Source organism: Tetrao urogallus (assembly GCF_951394365.1).
Source record: "Tetrao urogallus genome assembly, chromosome: Z".
Lineage (NCBI taxonomy): Eukaryota > Metazoa > Chordata > Aves > Galliformes > Phasianidae > Tetrao > Tetrao urogallus.
The window spans coordinates 21,406,668-21,425,631 of record NC_136816.1 but is presented as its reverse complement, the minus strand read 5'-3'; positions in this window follow the sequence as shown (position 1 = coordinate 21,425,631).

Below are 18,964 nucleotides of genomic sequence, written 5' to 3'. Positions count from 1 at the left end.
ACTTGCAGCCGTTTCTCCTCATCCTGTCACCAGCGAGAAGAGCCCAACCCTGCTTTTGCTGCAGTCACCTCTCAGGTATTTGAAGAGAGCAGTAAGGGTGCCGAGAGCACTGGATCTCGTGTGGCACAGTGTTGGGGGTACGGGTGTGCGCGTGAAGGGTGAGTCATCCCAAAAGATGGACACTGGGAATAAGGTGTGCTTCTATATTTTTATCATTTATTGGAAAAGCGGGTAAACCCCGCTAGAGGGACCGGGGAGGCCGCCTCTTGCAGGGCGGATGAGCGCGCTGGGCGCTGCCGGCCCTCCTCTTCGTGGGGCGCCGGGGCCCTCCAGCCGAGCGCTTTCTGCCCCGGCCGCGAGCGGAAGGGCCGCGGCTGCGGCGCTGTTCGGAGGGTCCGGCTGCCTCGAGACCCGGCTCCTCGGCAGGACCCGTGCCGAGGGCCCCGCTGGATGTGCCGGGGAGCTCCTCCGCGTCGGGACCCGCGGAGCAGCTGGCTGGTGTGGCGTCGGGGGTGACGGCCCCATGCAGGTAGGCGGAGGGACCGGATGGTGCCGCGGGGCCGTCTTCGCGCTCCTGGGCAGCGCTGGGGTCCTCGGGCCCGTCCTGCTGCTCTTGGTCGGCGCTGGGGTCTTCGAGGCCCAGCAGCCTCCGGGCCCGCTGGCCGCACCGGCTCTCGATGCTTGTGACGAGAGCGTCGATGAGCGGTGCGGCGATGGGCCCCAGGGCGTGCTCTGTGCATTGCACCAGGATGTCCCTGTCCGGCCCCACCTGGCACAGGAATGCCAGGATCATGCTTTTCAGCCACTTGATCTTCCACCAGCGCAGCTCCCCGTGGTGGTGTAACTCCTGCTCCAACCAGGGCAGCACCGGGTCAAGGATGTCTGCTTGGGCCCTGAAAAGTGCCGCCCAGACCTCTGGCAGGAGGCCGCCCACTCTCTCCTGCTCCGCGGCCATGGGCTCAGGGGACGGTGGTGCAGACAGTGGAGCAGATGCCGCAGTGCCGCTGAGGCTGGTGGTGGTGCCAAAGCCGACAGGCACTGGCACTGCAGGCGGGGAGACAATGCATTCCACGTACTCATTGTCTCCCCTCACGGAGACCCGGATGGTGTTCATGGCCGTCCTGCACAGCGGGCAGCTGTCCTTCAGCCTCGCCCACCGCTGGATGCAGCCGAGGCAGAACATGTGATTGCATGGAGTGGCGTAGGCGACGTCATGTCGCACATCGCGGCAGATGGAGCACGTCCATGCCTCTTCTGCGGCCATGGCTTTCTCGCTGCAGTGGGCTGGGAGAACTGAGGATGACAAGTTGTTCTCCTTTGCCGGAGCCACAGCGGTAGTGTTGCACTCTGTGAGAGGAAGAGAGGTCACAGTCACTCGCTGTGCCAGGCTGTGAAAGCCATTGGCAGCCCCTCAGCAGGAAACCCTCCCTGCTGGCACAGGGCCAGGCTCCCCGCAGCTGCCCTGAAGGAGCCCACGTGTCCCTGTCCCAGCACCACTCACCTCCGCTGCTGCGGGTGCACTCTGCAGGGCCCTGGCTGCCTGCACTAGGCAGGGCCAGGGAAACAGAAGCGATGCTGCGGGGTCAGGCACTGAGATGCTGCGAGCAGCCCCAGGTGTGACCCAGCACAGCACAACCAAAACCTTGCTCGACCTCCAAGCCTCGCAGAGTTGCTCAGCACGGTCCAGGAACGAGCCAGACTGAGCCGGGTGCGGCTACCACCCCACTATGAGCAGTGAGGGCTAAGCAGTCACAATCCGTCGCCCGATAATGTCACAGCCCGTTGCTTGGGGACATCACCATGGGCCGTCTGCCCCCACTGCCCCCACCCATGTTTGAGATTTTGCCCCTTTTCCCTGTTTCTCATTTCCTGTATCTTGCCCTTCATTCCTGTCCACCATTTATGCCTCACATTTGACGTTAATGTGCAGGTCTTTCTTTTGCTCTGATTAAACCAACTCTAACTGTTCATTTGTTTCCTCTGTTTCTTCAGTATTAGCCTGTAGATTTTTCACTACTGTGTTGCGTAGAAATTGGGTTTGGCCTTCCCCTCGTCTTGCTTCAGGATTGCCTTTTCAAACTTTCCCTCATTACTCTTCTGTCAGCATTCTCCTTTCTAGGTGCTTTCCTGGAATATCTTCCATTATCAGCTTCTGGATGAGTGCTGCATCCCACATGTGGGGAGTGGGTGCAAGTAAGATTCATGAACTCCTTTGGGACGGCTCAAGGTGAAATAATGCCCATGGTCCATATATATGTGTCTAGTGTAGTGTGAAATTTACACAGAACAGCTGTCCTGTTTTTGTTGGCCCTCACAATTATTTCTACTTAAGATTTGCAGTTTTATGGGAAATCAAGGTCAACTTGAGTTACTTCACAACTTTTGGGAAACCTTGTCTTAGCAACATTAGGAGGAAAGAGTTTAGGGGGGAATGGTAGGTTGGGGGCGTGGAGAGAGATCACCAGTCCTGGATCCAATATCTGATCTGCCAGTGGGGGTGTCAGGTGTGGGGGGAAAGGACCTCCCCCTTGACTAGTACATGTCCTGTGCCTGGACTTCCTGAGCCTTCTCTTGTCCCAGTTCCAGGACTGGTTGAGACACCATCAAATTGAGAGAAGTGACATCAGGCACTCTCCTGTGGCAAAGACCTTAAAGGATCATCTTTAAGGAAAAGACTGTAGAGATCATCAAGTCCAATTGCAACCTAACCATACTACCCTAACTAACAACCCTCTGCTAAATCATGTCCCTGAGCACCACATCCAAACAGTTTTTAATCATATCCAGGGATGGTGACTCAACTACCTCCCTGGGGAGCCTATTCCAATGCTTAACAACCCTTTCTGTAAAGAAGTTTTCCCTGATATCCATCCTAAACCTCTCCTGGCTCAACTTAAGGCCATTTCCCCTCGTCCTGTCACCTGTCACCAGTGAGAAGAGACCAGCCCCGCTCTCACTGTAAGCACCTTTCAGATATTGGAAGAGAGCAATAAGATCTCCCCTCAGCCTCTTCTTCCCCAGACTAAACAACCCTAGATCCTTCCGTCTCTCCTCATAGGCCATATTCTCGAAGCCCTTCACAAGCCTCGTTGCCCTTTTTTGGACCTGTTCCAGCGCCTCAATGTATTGCTCAACACTTTCTGTATTGAGGTGCCCAAAATTGAACACAGTGCTCGAGGAGGGGCCTCACCAGTGCTGAGTACAAGGCAGGATGACTTCCCTAGTCCTGCTCACCACACTATTCCTGATACAAGCCAGGATGCCATTGGCCTTCTTGGCCACCTGGGCACACTGCTGGCTCATATTCAGCTGACTGTCAGTCATTACTGTCCATCAGTTCTGGACTTGCTTTTCATTTTTTAATGGAAAAAATTGAGTCAAGTCCTATCACTTTTGTTGTGTGGATGAAGGAAACCATGAGTGATGAAAGTATCTTTAGATAACAAGATAAATATGTAAATATTTCAACAAGCCTGATTCTTAAAAAAAAATGAGGAATACAAAGATGAAGTGTGCAACAAAGTTATCAATGTATGTCAAGTCTTTCTTCAAGCTAATAAAAACAAAACTGTGAAAATGCAAATGCTTTGGTCAGCTTATAGTTTGCACAAGTCTATTGTCTTCAGTGATGGTTAATGCTGAAAACAGATCCCTCTGTTCTGTTTCAGATTCATCAATGATTTATCTTACCCATTGCATACATAGATGAACCTTAGCAGCTTGCCATGCTTTGATTTTTTCTGTTACTGGTTTTAGGACCACAAGCTGCAAGGTTGTTCACAATATAACTGTCAGGACAGAGCTATCACACAGTCAAGACAACAGTGGAACAAAAACTTCTGATGAGTGCACATTTTTCTTCCTTTTTAACATGCTGAAAAGGACTCTGCTTAAACTGAGGAACATAACTACTACTCATCTTGTTGAATTTCTTCTCTATTTGACTGCTGTTGATAAACAAAATGTATGCTGTAAGTTTTTAGGAGATTATTTCAAAATAAATATTTCAAAAAAAACTACTACTTATTTCAAAAGAATTATCGTCTCTTAAAAATATGGTGGTTAAAAAATGACCAAACTGTAACTGAAACTGCTCCCAAGGCTTCAGTGAAATCTCAACAAGGATAAATAAATAAATTCTTTGAAAGAATAAGTGACAAAACCTTATTAGCAGTCTGAAAGTGTGGATCTGAATGGTGTGTCTGCAGGACAACCAGCTCAGCCTTACTGCTCCTATAACAAAATCACAGAATCACGGAATGGTTGAGTTTGGAAGGAACCACTTGAGATCATCTAGTCCAAACTCCGTGCTTGAAGCAGTCAGCTAAAGCACACTGTGCATTTTGAATATCTCCAGAGCAGGAGAATTCACAACCTTTCTGGACCTTTCCATTCCGTTTCAGTGCTTTGTCTCCCACGCAATGAAGAAGTTTTTGCTTATGTGCAATGTTTTTTACATGCCATATAAGCTTATTCTTCCTGTGTTTCAGTTTGAGCCCACTGCCTCTTGTCCTTTTACCAGGCACCACTGAAAACAGCCTGATTCCATCTTGTTGACACCCTCCTTTGAGATACTTATACGCACTGATTAGATTCTTCCTCAGTCTTCTCTTCTCCAGGCTGACCTTCCCCAAGTCCCTCAGTCTTTTCTTATAGGAGAGACACTCCAGCCTCTTAATCAACTTTGTAGCCCTCTTTTTCACTTGGCTTAGGAGCTCCACATCTTTCTTGTACTGGGAAGCCCAGATCTGCACACACTACTCTGCATTTGATCTCACCAGGGCTGAGCAGAGGGAGAGGATCACCTCCTTTGCCCTCCTGGCCACATTTGTTTTAATGCATTCCAGGATGCCATTGACCTTCTTTGCCATGAATGCACTCTGCTGGCTCATGACAAACCTGCTGTCCACCAGGACACCCAGGTCCTTTTCTGCAGAGCTGCTTTCTAGTAGGTCAGTCCCCAGCCTGTACAAATGCATGCTGTTATTCCTTCCCAGATGTAGGATTATGCACTTGCCCTTGTTGAACTTCATTATGTTCTTCTCTGCCCATTACTGTAGCCTGTTGAAGTCTCTCTGAATGGCATCACAGTCGTTTGTTATGTCTGCTACTCCACCCAATTTGGTAAAACCAATGAACTTTCTGAAGGTGCAGTTTGTGCCTTCTTCTAGGTCATTGATGAAAAAGTTGAACGAGACTGGGCCCTGTACAAATCTGTTGCTTGACTGAGCATCAGCACTGATTGAGCATCAACTCTTTCCCAGTTCACTTACACTAGTAAAAGTAGAAAGCAGCTGTAGCAGTTGATGCTTCCAGGAGGCTTGGACTTTGCCAAAAAAGCTTCTCAACAGCCAGCACTGAGGTCTCAGTCAACACTGCTTGGTGAGCAGTTTTGTGCTTTTTATTTCCTTGAAAGCAGCTGCTCATTTCTAGTTAGAAACAGACTGCTGCAGGGAGCATGAAACATATCAATTGACAGATATTTCAGACAAAATGTTCATGACATCTTTCTTGTCTCTGTTTTCATGTATTGCTTTACTATGAAAGCAAAACAGGGCAGAAAATATCTTGTGACTGTACCGCAGCTGTCTGTTTTCAGATAAGACACGAAAGTGCTAAGAAAAATGTCAGGAATGTTTGGGCTAGAGCCTGCATGAGTAGGAAATACAGAAATACATGAAGGTATTCACCATTCTTCTTTCCAGCAGCAACAGCAGAGTGGTTTAAAACCAGAGTCATTATAAAGCCACACTGTCTATATACCTGACATTATTGTTGGTTAGCTATATTTGATAAATGCTGGATAATATTAGCAAATCTAGGAAAAGATCTTCATAGTTGTTTTTTTTTTTTTTGTCTCCATTCCAGTTAGAACTGGAAAAGTCTTCAAAGGGAACTAAAAGAGATCAGAGCTGGAAAAAAGTGTGAAAAAACAATTCAGTGCTCACACAGGCATTCACATTTAATTCTAGATAAAGTTTTTAGTTAGATTTTCTTCAGCTGACCCACTGATACCCATTTTTCATACACATTGTATGGCAAAATCTTCCTTCTAGAAAATCATTGACACGTGTGGTAGAAAATAACCATGTTTTCTGGGTTTGATATCACCGTATACTTGACACCTTCTGGGTGACTCAGCTGTGAGTGAGGCCTGGCTCTATGGTGGGACTTAGGCAGACAGAGAAATGAGCAAATCTGATCTCACAGTTTCATCCTGTCCATCTGTACCCATGAGAAGAGCCATGCTTTCTATGAGATCCTGCTTTCTCTGTTTTCCTTTGCCTGTTGCAGAAGTCTGCTATGACTTCTCTGAATGTCACTTTCTTAAGGAAGGGTGATCTGTTTTGAACAACTTTTACAAATCCAAAGTCAAAGTTTGATGGTTACTGCATAACTGAACAAGAGAAAAGCTGCTGATGTCATCAATCTGACTTAAGTAAGGTTTTTGACATTGTACCCCCACAACATCATCATTTCCAAATTGGAAACTATGTGAGTTTGATGGGTAGACTCTTTGATGGGTAAGGAAATGGTTGTGAGATAGGATCCAGATGGTGGTGGTCAATGGCTCAGTGTGTCGATGGAGGTCAGTGATAAGTCGTGTCCCTCAGGGGTCGGTACTGGAACTGGTACTGTTTAAACTCTTCATCAGTGACACTGAGAACAGGATCGAGTACATTCTCAGCAGTTTGTGGATGATAACACTGAAATGTGTAGTGTGATCTAACTGCCTGAGGTTTGGATACCATCTAGAGACACGTAGGCAGGCTTAAACAGAGGGCCCAGGAGAACCTCGTAAAGTTAAATAGAGCCACAATCTTGCATTTAGGTTAGGCAGCCCCCACCATCAGTATGAGCTGGGGGATGAAAGGATTGAGCACAGCCCTACAAAAAGGACTCAGGGGTACTGATGGGAAAAGAACTTGGGGTACTGGTGGATAGCAACTGGACATGAGCCAGCAGTGTGCCCTCAAAGCCCAGAAAGCCAACCATATCCTGGACTGTATCTAAAGAAGCATGGAAGCATGATCAGCAGGGTGAGGGAGGTGATCCTGCCCCTCTGCTCTGCTCTGGTGAGACCTCATCTGGAGTACTGCGTTCCTGTGAGGAGTCCTCAGTATAGGAGAGGTACGGAACTGTTGGACCGTGTCCTGAGGAGGGCCACAAAAATGATCCAAGGGATGGAACACCTCCCCAACAAGGACAGGCTGAGTGAGCTGGGGCTGTTCAGGTAGGAGATGGGAAAGCTCCAAGCAGACCAGATAACAATCTTTCAGTATCTAAGGGTGGCTGTAAGAAAGAAGGGAAGAGACTCTTTATCAGGGTCTTTTGTGGCAAGACAAGGGGAAATGGTTTCAAACTAAAAGAGGGGAGATTTAGATTGGATATGAGGAAAAAGGTTTTTACAGTCAGGGTGGTGAGACAATGGCACAGGTTGCTCAGAGAGGTGGTAAATGCCGCATCCCTGGAGACATTCAAAATCAGGTGGGATGGGGATTTGACCAGTGTGATTTAGTTGTAGGATCCCTGTTCAGTGCACGGGAGTAGGACTAGATGGCCTTTTAGAGTCCCTTCCAACCCAGACAGTTCTATGATTCTATGAAGTCAGGATTTGTTCACTCTGTTGTCTGCTGAGTGGAATGGCCACTGGTGACTAGGATAATATCCTACCTCTCACAGAAGAAGCCAAACCTATTGCTTTTATTTATACCAAAATTTTGCAAGGTTTACGGGATTTAACTTAGAATAAGTAATGAGTAATCATTTACTTGTAATTGTAGTATTCTTAGGTTTAAGGGCAACACCTGTGTACACACCTGGTTCACTTTCATAATTAGTTCCCTGGGTGGTCCAGAAACTCCATTTCTAGATATTTTCATAGATGAAATAATGAACTGGTTTATAAAAATGGACTGATTTGAAAATATAGGTGAGTGGCTGAGCTCCTAGCCACCCTCACAGAACGTTTGACTAAGTGGTGCGGGAGATCTCTGGTTGAGAATTTCTGACTGTCCTGAAGAATTTCTCTCAGGGCAGTTCCTGCTGTGCCAAGAATAATTTAAAAACTGTTATTCAACAATGTAGGTTGCAAGTCCCTGTTGCAGGGACTTCTTCCACCACAACCAATCCTTAAGATATTTGCTTCCCCAAGTGATCAATACTTTATATCAAGATACAAATAAGCTAACTTTGTGGTTGTTGTTGTTTGTTTGTTTGTTTGTTTTGGTTTGGTTTTTTTTGAACAGACATTCTGTGCATGAGTGTGTCTACAGAGCCTGTGTAGTCTGACAGTTACTCACATACTGGTCTGAGCTGAGCCTGAAAACTTCCCTGTAAGTGGAATAAAACCACTTTGTTTTCATCCATTCTTTGGAGCTCAGCTCTGCTCAAGAGAGCAGAAATTTTGTATAAACATACCTGTCGTTATATAAATATAAGCAAGGACAATTAGCATCAGGTGATGTTTTCACTGCCTTAGAACTGCTGCTCCTCACAATGGGGTATTTCCAGAGTAATAAATAACAGTCTTTTGTATTTACTAACCAGGAGAGCAATTATGCAGCAGCTATGCCATGGGTGTATCAACTGCAGCCAAATTTTGATACAAGGCATCAAAGTGAGAACCAAGGTTAGTAAACGCCACTTAAAAACTGTAATCATTTATTTCATGAAAATCTACCGGTTGAATTCTCTCCTCCTGCCTGTTCCAAAAGGGCAATACATTTTGAACACTGAAGTTATATATGAAATTTCTAATTTTTGTTTTTCCCTTCTATCACTAACTGCAGTCACAGAGTGCCTTGGACTTTTCTACTTGCCTTACCTGGAAAAAAAAGGAAATAAGTAGATAAATGAGATTGAAAGTTGAAGAAACTATTCTGACCTTGCTGCACATTTTTACCTTTTCAGCTGGTGGTTTAAAACTGTGGACTTCAACCAGTCCTTTGAAGGAAAATGAAAAGATTATCACAAAGAGTCAGAGAAATTGCTTTCAACCTATACAACTATACAGAGTAAAAAGTTTGCAAATGGAAAACAGTTTTTCATTTTTAAAATAAGCAAACAAAATGACTTAAAGTGAAACTCATAGCATCCTGTTTTGGTTATATTTCAAAACCCCAGACCTCTTTTGCACTGCAAGTTTCTGCTGAATCTTAATCTTAAGAATTCTGGGAGCTCCCCATGTGATCCTCAGAAGGGGATCCCAGGGGCAAAAAATCTTAACCACAGGTTTTACTAAGCTGCAGGTGATCTTTCTCTATAGGTAGTGGCTATTCAGACACCACTGATGGTTTTTTACTAGCTGAAAGCAAGTCCCAGTATCCTTCACCCTGCCAATACATTTCCTTTGACTTAATATTTTCAGCCTCTGTATGCATCAAATTATGTGAATATTTGGTGTGCTCTGTTTCAGCCTTTAGCAAATTCCAGCAGGTGCTTGACTGAATCTAACCAAATGTTCCAAGAGATTATTATGATGATTGCGGTGGAATAAGTGAGTTGAGAGTCAACAGTAAGTGGAATCTTGTCACTGAACAGGGGATAGTTAAAGCTCTGGGGTTAGGCCATGTGACTTAGCTTTTATGGGAGACCTGTTAACTTGCCATTTCTCTCAACTATGATACATCTACAAGAGGCATCATCAGAAAAATGGTATTTTGAAATCCGAGCCAGGCTAAGGATTTATAAAAAACTCAAAGTATTTATCCTTACTTTAGCAGAAAGTAAAATAATGCAAGGAGAGGAGAGAGAAGGGGAGAGAGGACAAGGAAGGGAAGAGAGTGGATTCGACTGGAGTGGAGAGGAGAGCGATTTCCTAGTTAAGAGTTACAAAGAAATTGTTAAATTGCCAGATGTCTCTAAACATACATATCACTTCATTTATAGTGATGCATGCACTTCATATTGATTGCATAATAAGAAGGAATCTCACAAAAGTTTGTGCTTCTCTTAAGTACATTCATGCTGAAGTTATGATCTGTGGATGCTTGAATTCCTGAAGTGTAACTGAATACGAGTTTCTCTTTTTTGGCCTTTCAATTTAACATACCACATGAACCTTCCAGGTTATATATCTGTCAGATAAGTCATCTATTTGTATATTGCATGGGTCAAAGGCTAAGTAAAATTATTTCTGTTTGTTACCCTGAAAACTATGCATTACTAAGTTTATTTGGGAAAAGACCCTTCTCACAAATTCACAGGCACAGTTGCTGTTTAAGGTTTTCTTGTTTACCTTGCAAAAGCCTATCACTCTGCTGCTTCTTAAGAATGCTTTATTCACTTCGCAGATCCTCTTAACGGTTCAGGTGGCTCCGCTCTGCCTCTCTAACTCCCTTTCCTTGCAGGAAAGCACAAGTTCAGTTTTGTTTGCAGAACAATGTCAGTACCACTCCTACTCACCAGTTGCAGCAGTTTGGACAATTCCCAAGTCCTGGATCCTTCTGATGTACAGTGCAGTGCAGTGCGTGTCTAGAACATTATAATTTGTACTTGTTCCTTCCAGATATATGAAATCTGCCAAATATGTCTTTTTTTTCAAATTTATTTTATCAAGCCACAGGGCTGGTGTTTTAGCATGGAAAAAATATTGCAAACTAAAATGCAGAACAGGGCTTTGTTTTGTACTAGTTTATCCTGCATTAGCACTGCTCGCCTTGAATTTCTAAGATGCATCTCAATTATGACAGGTAGGGAACAGCCATGGCCATAACTTCATATCTGATTGCTCTTGTTTTCTTCCCTCACTAAAAAATGAGATCTTTATTAAAAGAAGAAAATGTGAGACTAGTTCGCATGAGCTGCCTAACCAAAAACTTGCCAATGATTATCTAAACAAAAGACAGACCAGTTCGTGAGACTGGATCTGAAGTTATCATTACTTTTGTGTCATATGTTAAAGCAAAACTCATTGCCAAGTGGACTCTTGTGTGTTATCACTCAGATTTTTGAGGTGTAGCAGATGCACACTACTGTGACATCCTCTTCATGGGCTCTCACACTTGGCCCTTGGGGATGGAAAGGTTTGGTTCCAGCAGAAAGCCTACTTCCTCCAAAAGGGACTAAGATGCTGGCCATGCTCATGACCTGATATGGGTCACTAAGAGACCAAAAGAAGTGATGGAGGGCTTAAGGAGACACATGGCTCTCCATAGGCTTTTGCCTACCTCCAGAGCCAGCTGTCAGGTCAGCTTAGCTGTCTCACCTGACAATCTTATCAGAACTAGACCTGCACTATGATCTGCTGTCCTGGCAGGAAAGGTGAAAAACCTACACCAGAAGTAGGCTTTGATGATGGAGGATCAAGGATTACCTGAAGGCTGGTGGCCTGGAGGTGTTTCACTGGGCATGCTAGGAAGCTACTCCATATTGCTACCCCTAATCTTGCCCCATACTGTTAATCTGCATAAGCAAAAAAAATATGGAAGCCAGACAATGGATTTTAAATTTTGTTTTGTCAGGAGTTTAAGCTGTACATACTTACTGAAGTGAGACTTCTGCTATTACACTAGTTGCTGGAGTTTAGAGGACTTATGTCTTGGGATAGAAGCAAAAGAAAAAGAACAAATCATTCCTGTTCTGTAGCTTATAAATAAAATTCAGATTAATGTAGTTTATCCAAGAAATTAAAGATCTCAATCTCTTGCATGTGTGACTATCAGGTTTTCTCTTAGAAAGATTAAAGTGTTACAGGAAATTTTCAACAATGAATTCATTCACATTACAAAAATACCTAATTGAATGCCTTTGCTGGCACATCTCATGTAATACTGAGCTTGAAAGGTTTCACAGCATAAATTTTGCATGTCTGAAAGTGAATGCCACTTTGTTGTTAGAAGCAGGTCAGAGACAACCACTGGGCAATCTTGGAAAATTCCTTTAAAAACCTAACTGTTCTTACAAGCCATTTCCTTTGCTGAGTTGTTCAACTGTCGTGGTATAGACACGGTAGGTCAAACTAAGAGAATACTGCATGACTCGATTTGAGGAATGCTGGTTAAGACTGCCTTTCTTTTGGCTTTGTCATTGAAACAGTGGAAATGAAGTAAGTCAACAAGAGAAGGGCTGCTCTTTGTTTTCTCTGACAATGAAAGCAGATGAAAATGTTTCTTCCTCCAGCTGCTCCATTTGCAGCGTGCTGAGATCCACTAACCTCTTTACCAGAATAATGTTTAATAAGGCTGCACAGCAGTAACCCCAGCTAAAACAGCATGTTTTTTTTTTTTTCAGCTTAGCACTTCCTTTTACGTCTCAGTGCTGCTGAGATCTGGATCAATATGTTAAGGAGGGGGCATCAGATATGAGGGATGGACAATATGAAGAAAAAAAATGCTATCTAAACATGATAATAATGTAGCAATGCGTAACCATGGACTCCCCAGTGCTGATGTGAGATTGAGGACAGGAGCATATTGTCATCAGTGAGGGGAAGAGCTGACCCTCTTTGTCAACCACAGGAACTCAAGCTGGTAATGCTCTAGACTGTGAGTGTCCAATCTTTGCCTTGCCTGGGCTGCACTGAGTGAAGAGGAATCTGCAGATAAAACTTCCACAAAATGTAGACAAACAGGAATCAGCAAAAGTTTAGAAAATCATTTTCAAGAAGCTACATGTGTTAATGAAAATGGAATCGAGTGCACCCTCAGCAAGTTTGCTGACGACACCAAGCTGAGTTGGTGCGGTCAACATGGCTGAAGGAAGGGATGCCATTCAGAGGGACCTTGAGAGGCTAGAAAGCTGGGCAAACCTGATGAGGTTCAACATAGCAAAATGCAAAGTTTTGCACTTGGGCCGGAAGAATCCCAGGCATCCATACAGACTGGAAGGAGCAGTCCCTGGGAGCAGTCCTTGAGAGCAGCCCTGTGGAGAAAGGCCGGGGGGTATTGATGGATGAAAAACTTAACACGAGCCAGCAGTGTGCTCTTGCGGCTCAGAAAGCAAATGGTATCCTGGGCTCCATCTGAAGACAGGTGGCCAGCAGGGACAGGGAGGTGATTATCCCCCTCTGCTCTGCTCCTGTGACCCCATCTGGAGTACTGTGTCCAAGTGTGGAGCCCTCAGTACAAGAAAGAGAGAGAGCTGTTGGAGAGGGTCCAGAGGAGGGCCACAAAGATGATCAGGGGACTGGAGCACCTCCTCTACAAAGACAGGCTGAGGGAGCTGGGCTTGTTCAGCCTGGAGAAAAGAAGGCTGCGGGGTGACCTCATTGCAGCCTTTCAGTACCTAAAGGGAGCCTACAGAGGGGAGGCGAATCAACTCTTTGAAAGGATAGATAACAGCAGGACAAGGGGAAATGGTTTTAAGTTGAGGGAGGGGAGATTTAGGTTGGATGTCAGTGGGAAGTTCTTTACAGAGAGAGAGGTGAGGTGCTGGAACAGGCTGCCCAGAGAGGTTGTGGATGCCCCGTCCCGAGAGGTGTTCAAGGCCAGGTTGGATGGGGCCCTGAGCAGCCTGGTCTAGTATTAAATGGGGAGGTTGGTGGCCCTGCATGTGGCAGGGGGTTGGAGATTCAATGATCCTTGAGGTCCCTTCCAACCCTGGCCATTCTGTGATTCTGTGATCATCAGAGGATATGAAAAAATGAATATCTTTCAAACAAAGAAAATCAAAACCTTTCACATTTTCTGCTGTAACTGAAATTGTTACAGCTTTTACATTAGAAATGTGAGATACCTTCATTCTAGGGACTTGTTCTTTTAAATAATACATAAATACATATGTAATTATGTAGATGAATATCACAAATAGTATTCAATTTGACTCTATTTGCAGTGCAAACAACACAAATGTACGTTCTGGTTAGTGACTTTAACAACGGCTGGAGTTGCATGTGGGCTTAGTGAGTTGCTTATAATGTGTAATTCAGGTTCAGTTCCAAACAGCTGGGATTCTTTCCCTCTTCATTTTCCTGGCTCAGGGAGAAGCGCAAACCAAATAGAAAGTCTGTCTTCAAAAACATTAACAAAGCCACCTTGGAGTTACAGTGTGATTTAGTGAAATGATCTGCAAAGCAAGCTTTCCTCCACTCAGAAAGAAAAATTATCATGGTCTTAGCGGTCCATACAGTACTGTAGAAATACTCTCTACAGATAGATGTTTCTTTGTGGAAAGAACTGCTCCTAGTTAGATTGTGCCCACTGCAGGAAGAACAATTTCTGTACATAGATTGACAGCAAATATAGAAAGAACAGTTTAAATTGCTCAATTTTCCTTTGATGATTGTGCAGATTTCATAAGATATTCTTAACTCATTTGTAAAAGCCCATCACTTTTTCCCCTTTGAGTCTATTAAAATCTAGATTTCTGTTTCTGAAGTGCTGTATGAGCATGAGATATGCAAGTTACTTCACAAGCTGCTTAATCTAAAAAGTGTACGTTTTTTATATTGATTGTCCTGATTTTCAGAGCCACTCTGACATGACAGAGTAATGGGATCCAGTGTTAGTAAAGGGTAAAATGCCTCCTCTAAACCAAACCTTGTTCACCTTTGTAATTGTTCTAGAAAGAAAAGAAACATACAATATGAGGAGAGAGTATATTACCACTGCACTGGCAGGCAAAAATGAGCTAGTGCAGGAGGCAAGATGCAAGTGAAAACAAGGACTACTGAATACAGTTCAGTGTTTGGAGAAGGCAAGGCAAGTCACCTCCTCATCACACTCTGTATCAGCCATGGGAGCAGCTGGCTTCTAACTGGTGGAAGTCTGTGGCAATGCAAACTTGTAAAGACTTTCTTGTATGGAAGTAGACACCTCGGTGACACAAACTGCAGTCAAAATTTCAATCATTGTTAATAGCTCTTTCCTTTTTTTTCTTTTTTTCTTTAGTTAAACAGAGCAAGTCAGTGACTTGCCAATCAAGGCAGACAGAGATTCGGCCACTGCAGGACAGACACCAGGAACGTTAAAATGAAAATACGATAGATGATATAATTATAATCCTTGGGCAATCAATGTCTTTAACTTCTATTTAATTGCAGTGAGATGAACATTGGTCCAAGAATCTTCTGGGACAGGGGAATACAAAAACTTTGAAAAAAATATCTTTTTTTTTTTTCAAAGACTTAAAGTCATTTCCCCATTAAAAAAATATATATTTAGCTGAATGAAAAACAAGAAGAGCCAATTGGAGTTAGCAAGCTGGATATATTAGACCCATTTATCTCTAGAAACCAAAGTGTAACTTGCTGTGCTGAGGATACCTGTGCAGAAGAACAATCAAGATACACACTGCAACTTCATCTGATTTATAAAATCAGACTGATAGATCATCCTGATTTCACAGAATTGAAATGAAAATACAGCTAGAGAGCACTTAGATGGCAATGACAAGTAGAGAGGTACTTAATGTGCTTAAATGGGATTTAATATACCAGCAGATGCTGTTGTCTTGACCATTTATCCCTTTTTACAGAGGATGTGTGATCTCTTTTAACAGGATGGTTCATTCATTTAGCCAGCAAAGACCATCATGTCCTACAGAACTGATCTACTACTGATTCACAGGAGCTGACTAGCATCTTCAACAGCTGAGTCTGAAAGATTTAGAGCTCATTGCTGCTGTTTTTCTTAACTTGTGTACTTTCTTTGAGAAGCTAGACTAGACATCACCCCTTTGACAAGCATATGATTCAAATTGACATTTGTTCTCCCAACAGGGCAAGTGAACACCACAAATCAGCAGAGCCAAGTATAACCTACATTGCAGCACTGTAGCTGAGAAGGATACCTTTTCTCAATCTGTTCCTCTGTGACAGCTGTGCAGCTGTGCAGCTCTCCCTTCTTTCCCTTGCTGGGGACTGGACTATCTGAGAAAGAATGACTTAAAGGTAACTACCCCCACATTATCTTACTGGTTTCTAATTTGTTAAGACAAAATTGTCATTCTGCCTGAAGTTCACAATTGCTTTGGTATTTTAAGAAGTAGAGGAAAAAAAAAAAAACAACCAAAAAACCAACCCAAACAATTAAAAACAAAGTCCCCCAAAAATGGACCAGATAGGATGGAATGGGCAGAACAGATGACTCCTTGAATATTACATTTATCATCATTAATTGTAGATCTAGTAGGTGTGGAAAGTAGTTCTTCTGCATTGCCTCTACTCTGTCCAGCTGTTCCAGGGACAGACTGCTGCCAGTCTGCTACTGCACATATCTGCAGTGTCTGATGCACAGACTCAGATGTGAATGATCCAAATCGTTTATTACAAGTTCTCACATCACTTACATACCTTCACAAGTTTTCTAGCTTTCGCATCCACCCCTACAACTTTCCCATCCACCTTTACATGTCATACATGTCAACAGAGCATTCTACCAAAGACTTTTCAACCGTTCATGCAGGCGCTTATCCAATCAGAGCCGTGAGACGTCCTTTCTTCTTCTAGAGGTGTCCTTGGTTCTCATGCTGTTTATCTTGCTCCACAGCTGCTGCTCTGAACAGTTTTCTTGTATTCCCACACGTATCCATTACAACATGAGCAGCAGCTGCCATGGTGGCCCCCCAGACACATGGCAGTCACAAGTGTGGCCTCCTGTGGGAGGAGGCCAATCAGCCTTTTAACATCTGCAGACAAATGGGGAGATTAGGTTAGATGTTAGGAGGAGTTTTTTTCACAGAGGGTGGTGACACACTGGAACAGGTTGCCCGAGGAGGTTGTGGATGCCCCATCCTTGGAGGCATTCAAGGCCAGGCTGGATGTGGCTCTGGGCAGCCTGCTCTGGTGGTTGGGGACCCTGCATATAGCAGGGGGGTTGAAACTAGATGATGATTGTGCTCCTTTTCAACCCAGGCCATTCTGTGGTTCTCTGATTTTTTTTTTTAATTTTTTTTTCCCACATCTTGCTTTCAGTGCAGGCCTGTTCAAGAAGCTGCACTAAGCAATAGTTCTCATGGTTTTGGACTCAGCCCTGGATGTGGCAAATGAAGATCGTGCAAACTGTGGTGCAGAAAAAATGAGTAATTTTTTCTTGCACAGATGCTATGCAGATATTGGTTTCTTTTAAAAATATTGCCCTGACAAAAGACACCATGATATTTACTGTGCAGCTGACATAGCAATAGGAGTTTCCAGTGAACCTCAGGGAAAGTTGCCTTACTGGAAAATAGCCTTGAATTGACTGTGAATGGGGAGGCTAAATGTGCTGCTGTCCTAGAGGAGAGAAGGAGGGACCACCTAGGGAGCACGGAATAGATCAGCCAGGCTCCAGGGGAGACGAAGAAAGCAAGCACTGACAGGATAGGTAGACTCTCCCAGCCTCTCCCAGCAGCAGGGAATTAACTCCGGGAGATAAACATTCCAGTTCTTTTAACATAAGATTAAGGGTTATATAATACAGAAACATGAGAGCAGTCTTGTGCTCACAGTGTTGCGTGCCTTGATGTGAAGTGTGTTTGCTGAATTCACCCTAATCAAAGGTACAAAAGGGTCGGGTTCCACCAAATCCAGGTATGAGGTTGCTCATGTGAATAGGAAGAGTTGTGAGCCAGTCATGTGCTTATGGAAGGTATACAGAAAAAGAGTACAAGCCTGTAAGGATGGGGTAGGTCCATGGTCAATCCACGAAGGCAAGTCATTGGGTTGGGAACTATACAGTACATAGCATCATCAGGCACATGTCTGAGCTGCAACATAGCTCAGGCAAAGAGCTCCAAAGAAGCAGTCTTTTGGAGATTTCTTGTGGAGATTTCTCACAGCTTTCCTCAACAGCCCTTTTCAAGGCTGTACACACTACCTTGAGATCAAGCAGGCAGACCTTTGGGGTGTAATGGGTGTGCACAGAGTCCTGACACACTGGAACTCAAATGACTGTAAAGTACTTCCTTTCCTTTGATAGAGTTCTACTGCTATAGCCCAAGCAAAGTGTGCAAGTAGTATTAACACAAGTGCTCTACCAGAATGAACAGGTCTTGCAGTAAATAAAAGTAGTCACCGATATGTACAGTATGTCAAGTTTAGACAGGAGGAAAAGGAATATTCCTTCTTGCAGCCAAACTGGTATAAAGAAAACTCTCTAAGTTATACAGAGATTCAAGCCCTCAGCTCTACCTACCTCAGAATGCAGGAGAGGATATTGCAGAAGAAGATGTTTTTAGAAGCATACCAAGTGCTCTCTGTCATCCCTTCTTTGTTCTTGCATCTTAGATTAACGAATGCAAACAACAGAAGCAGAGGCAATTTGAACAGTTCAGAATCAGACATTAGTTGCCAAAAATAATGTGCTGGGGACACTTGGTAACAGGTGTTACTCTCCCACTCACTGAAAAGCGAATCAAAATATTTTATTATTTTTAGAAGATCTGTAGAGGAGTAGAATATACTGGTCTAAAATAAGAAGCCATTACCTGGCTGTAATTCTGGTCCTGCCAATTTCGGCAGGGCTGGGACTTCCCAGCACTACCGTCCCCTATCTATTAATGGTTTCTCCTGCTTTATATTATTTCTTCTTCTCAATAAAGAAAATAAATCACTTGCTGGAAAGATATTCTGATACAATTGCTAATTAGACCTTTGTATTTCTGAAGTTTTGACAGTTTCCTGAGTTTTACATGTAAATAATTGGAAAGGTATCAAAGCAGAACATCAGTTTTTTTTCTTTTTTTTTTGTTTTTGTTTATTTTGTTTTTAATTATTGTTATTATTTAATGAATAGGGAGGAAGAAAGAAGAATTTATGCTTGTCTTTCCCTTATTATTTGTTTAGGAAGGACACATATGGTGAAAAATCAAACCTAAGGTGATGAATAAAGAAAAGGAAGGACTGAAAAGAAGGAAAGCAGAGTCATACCAAAGATCTCTTTCTATTTTATAATATCCTCTTTTTCTATCACTTGGGATGGAATTCTTTAGTGACACTATTATTCATGTATCATGAAAACCAGTTCCACTTTTTTCAGGCAGTTTTCTTTTTTGCAATTACATTTCAACACAGGCATATCCTGTCATTCTTACCTCCTGTGAA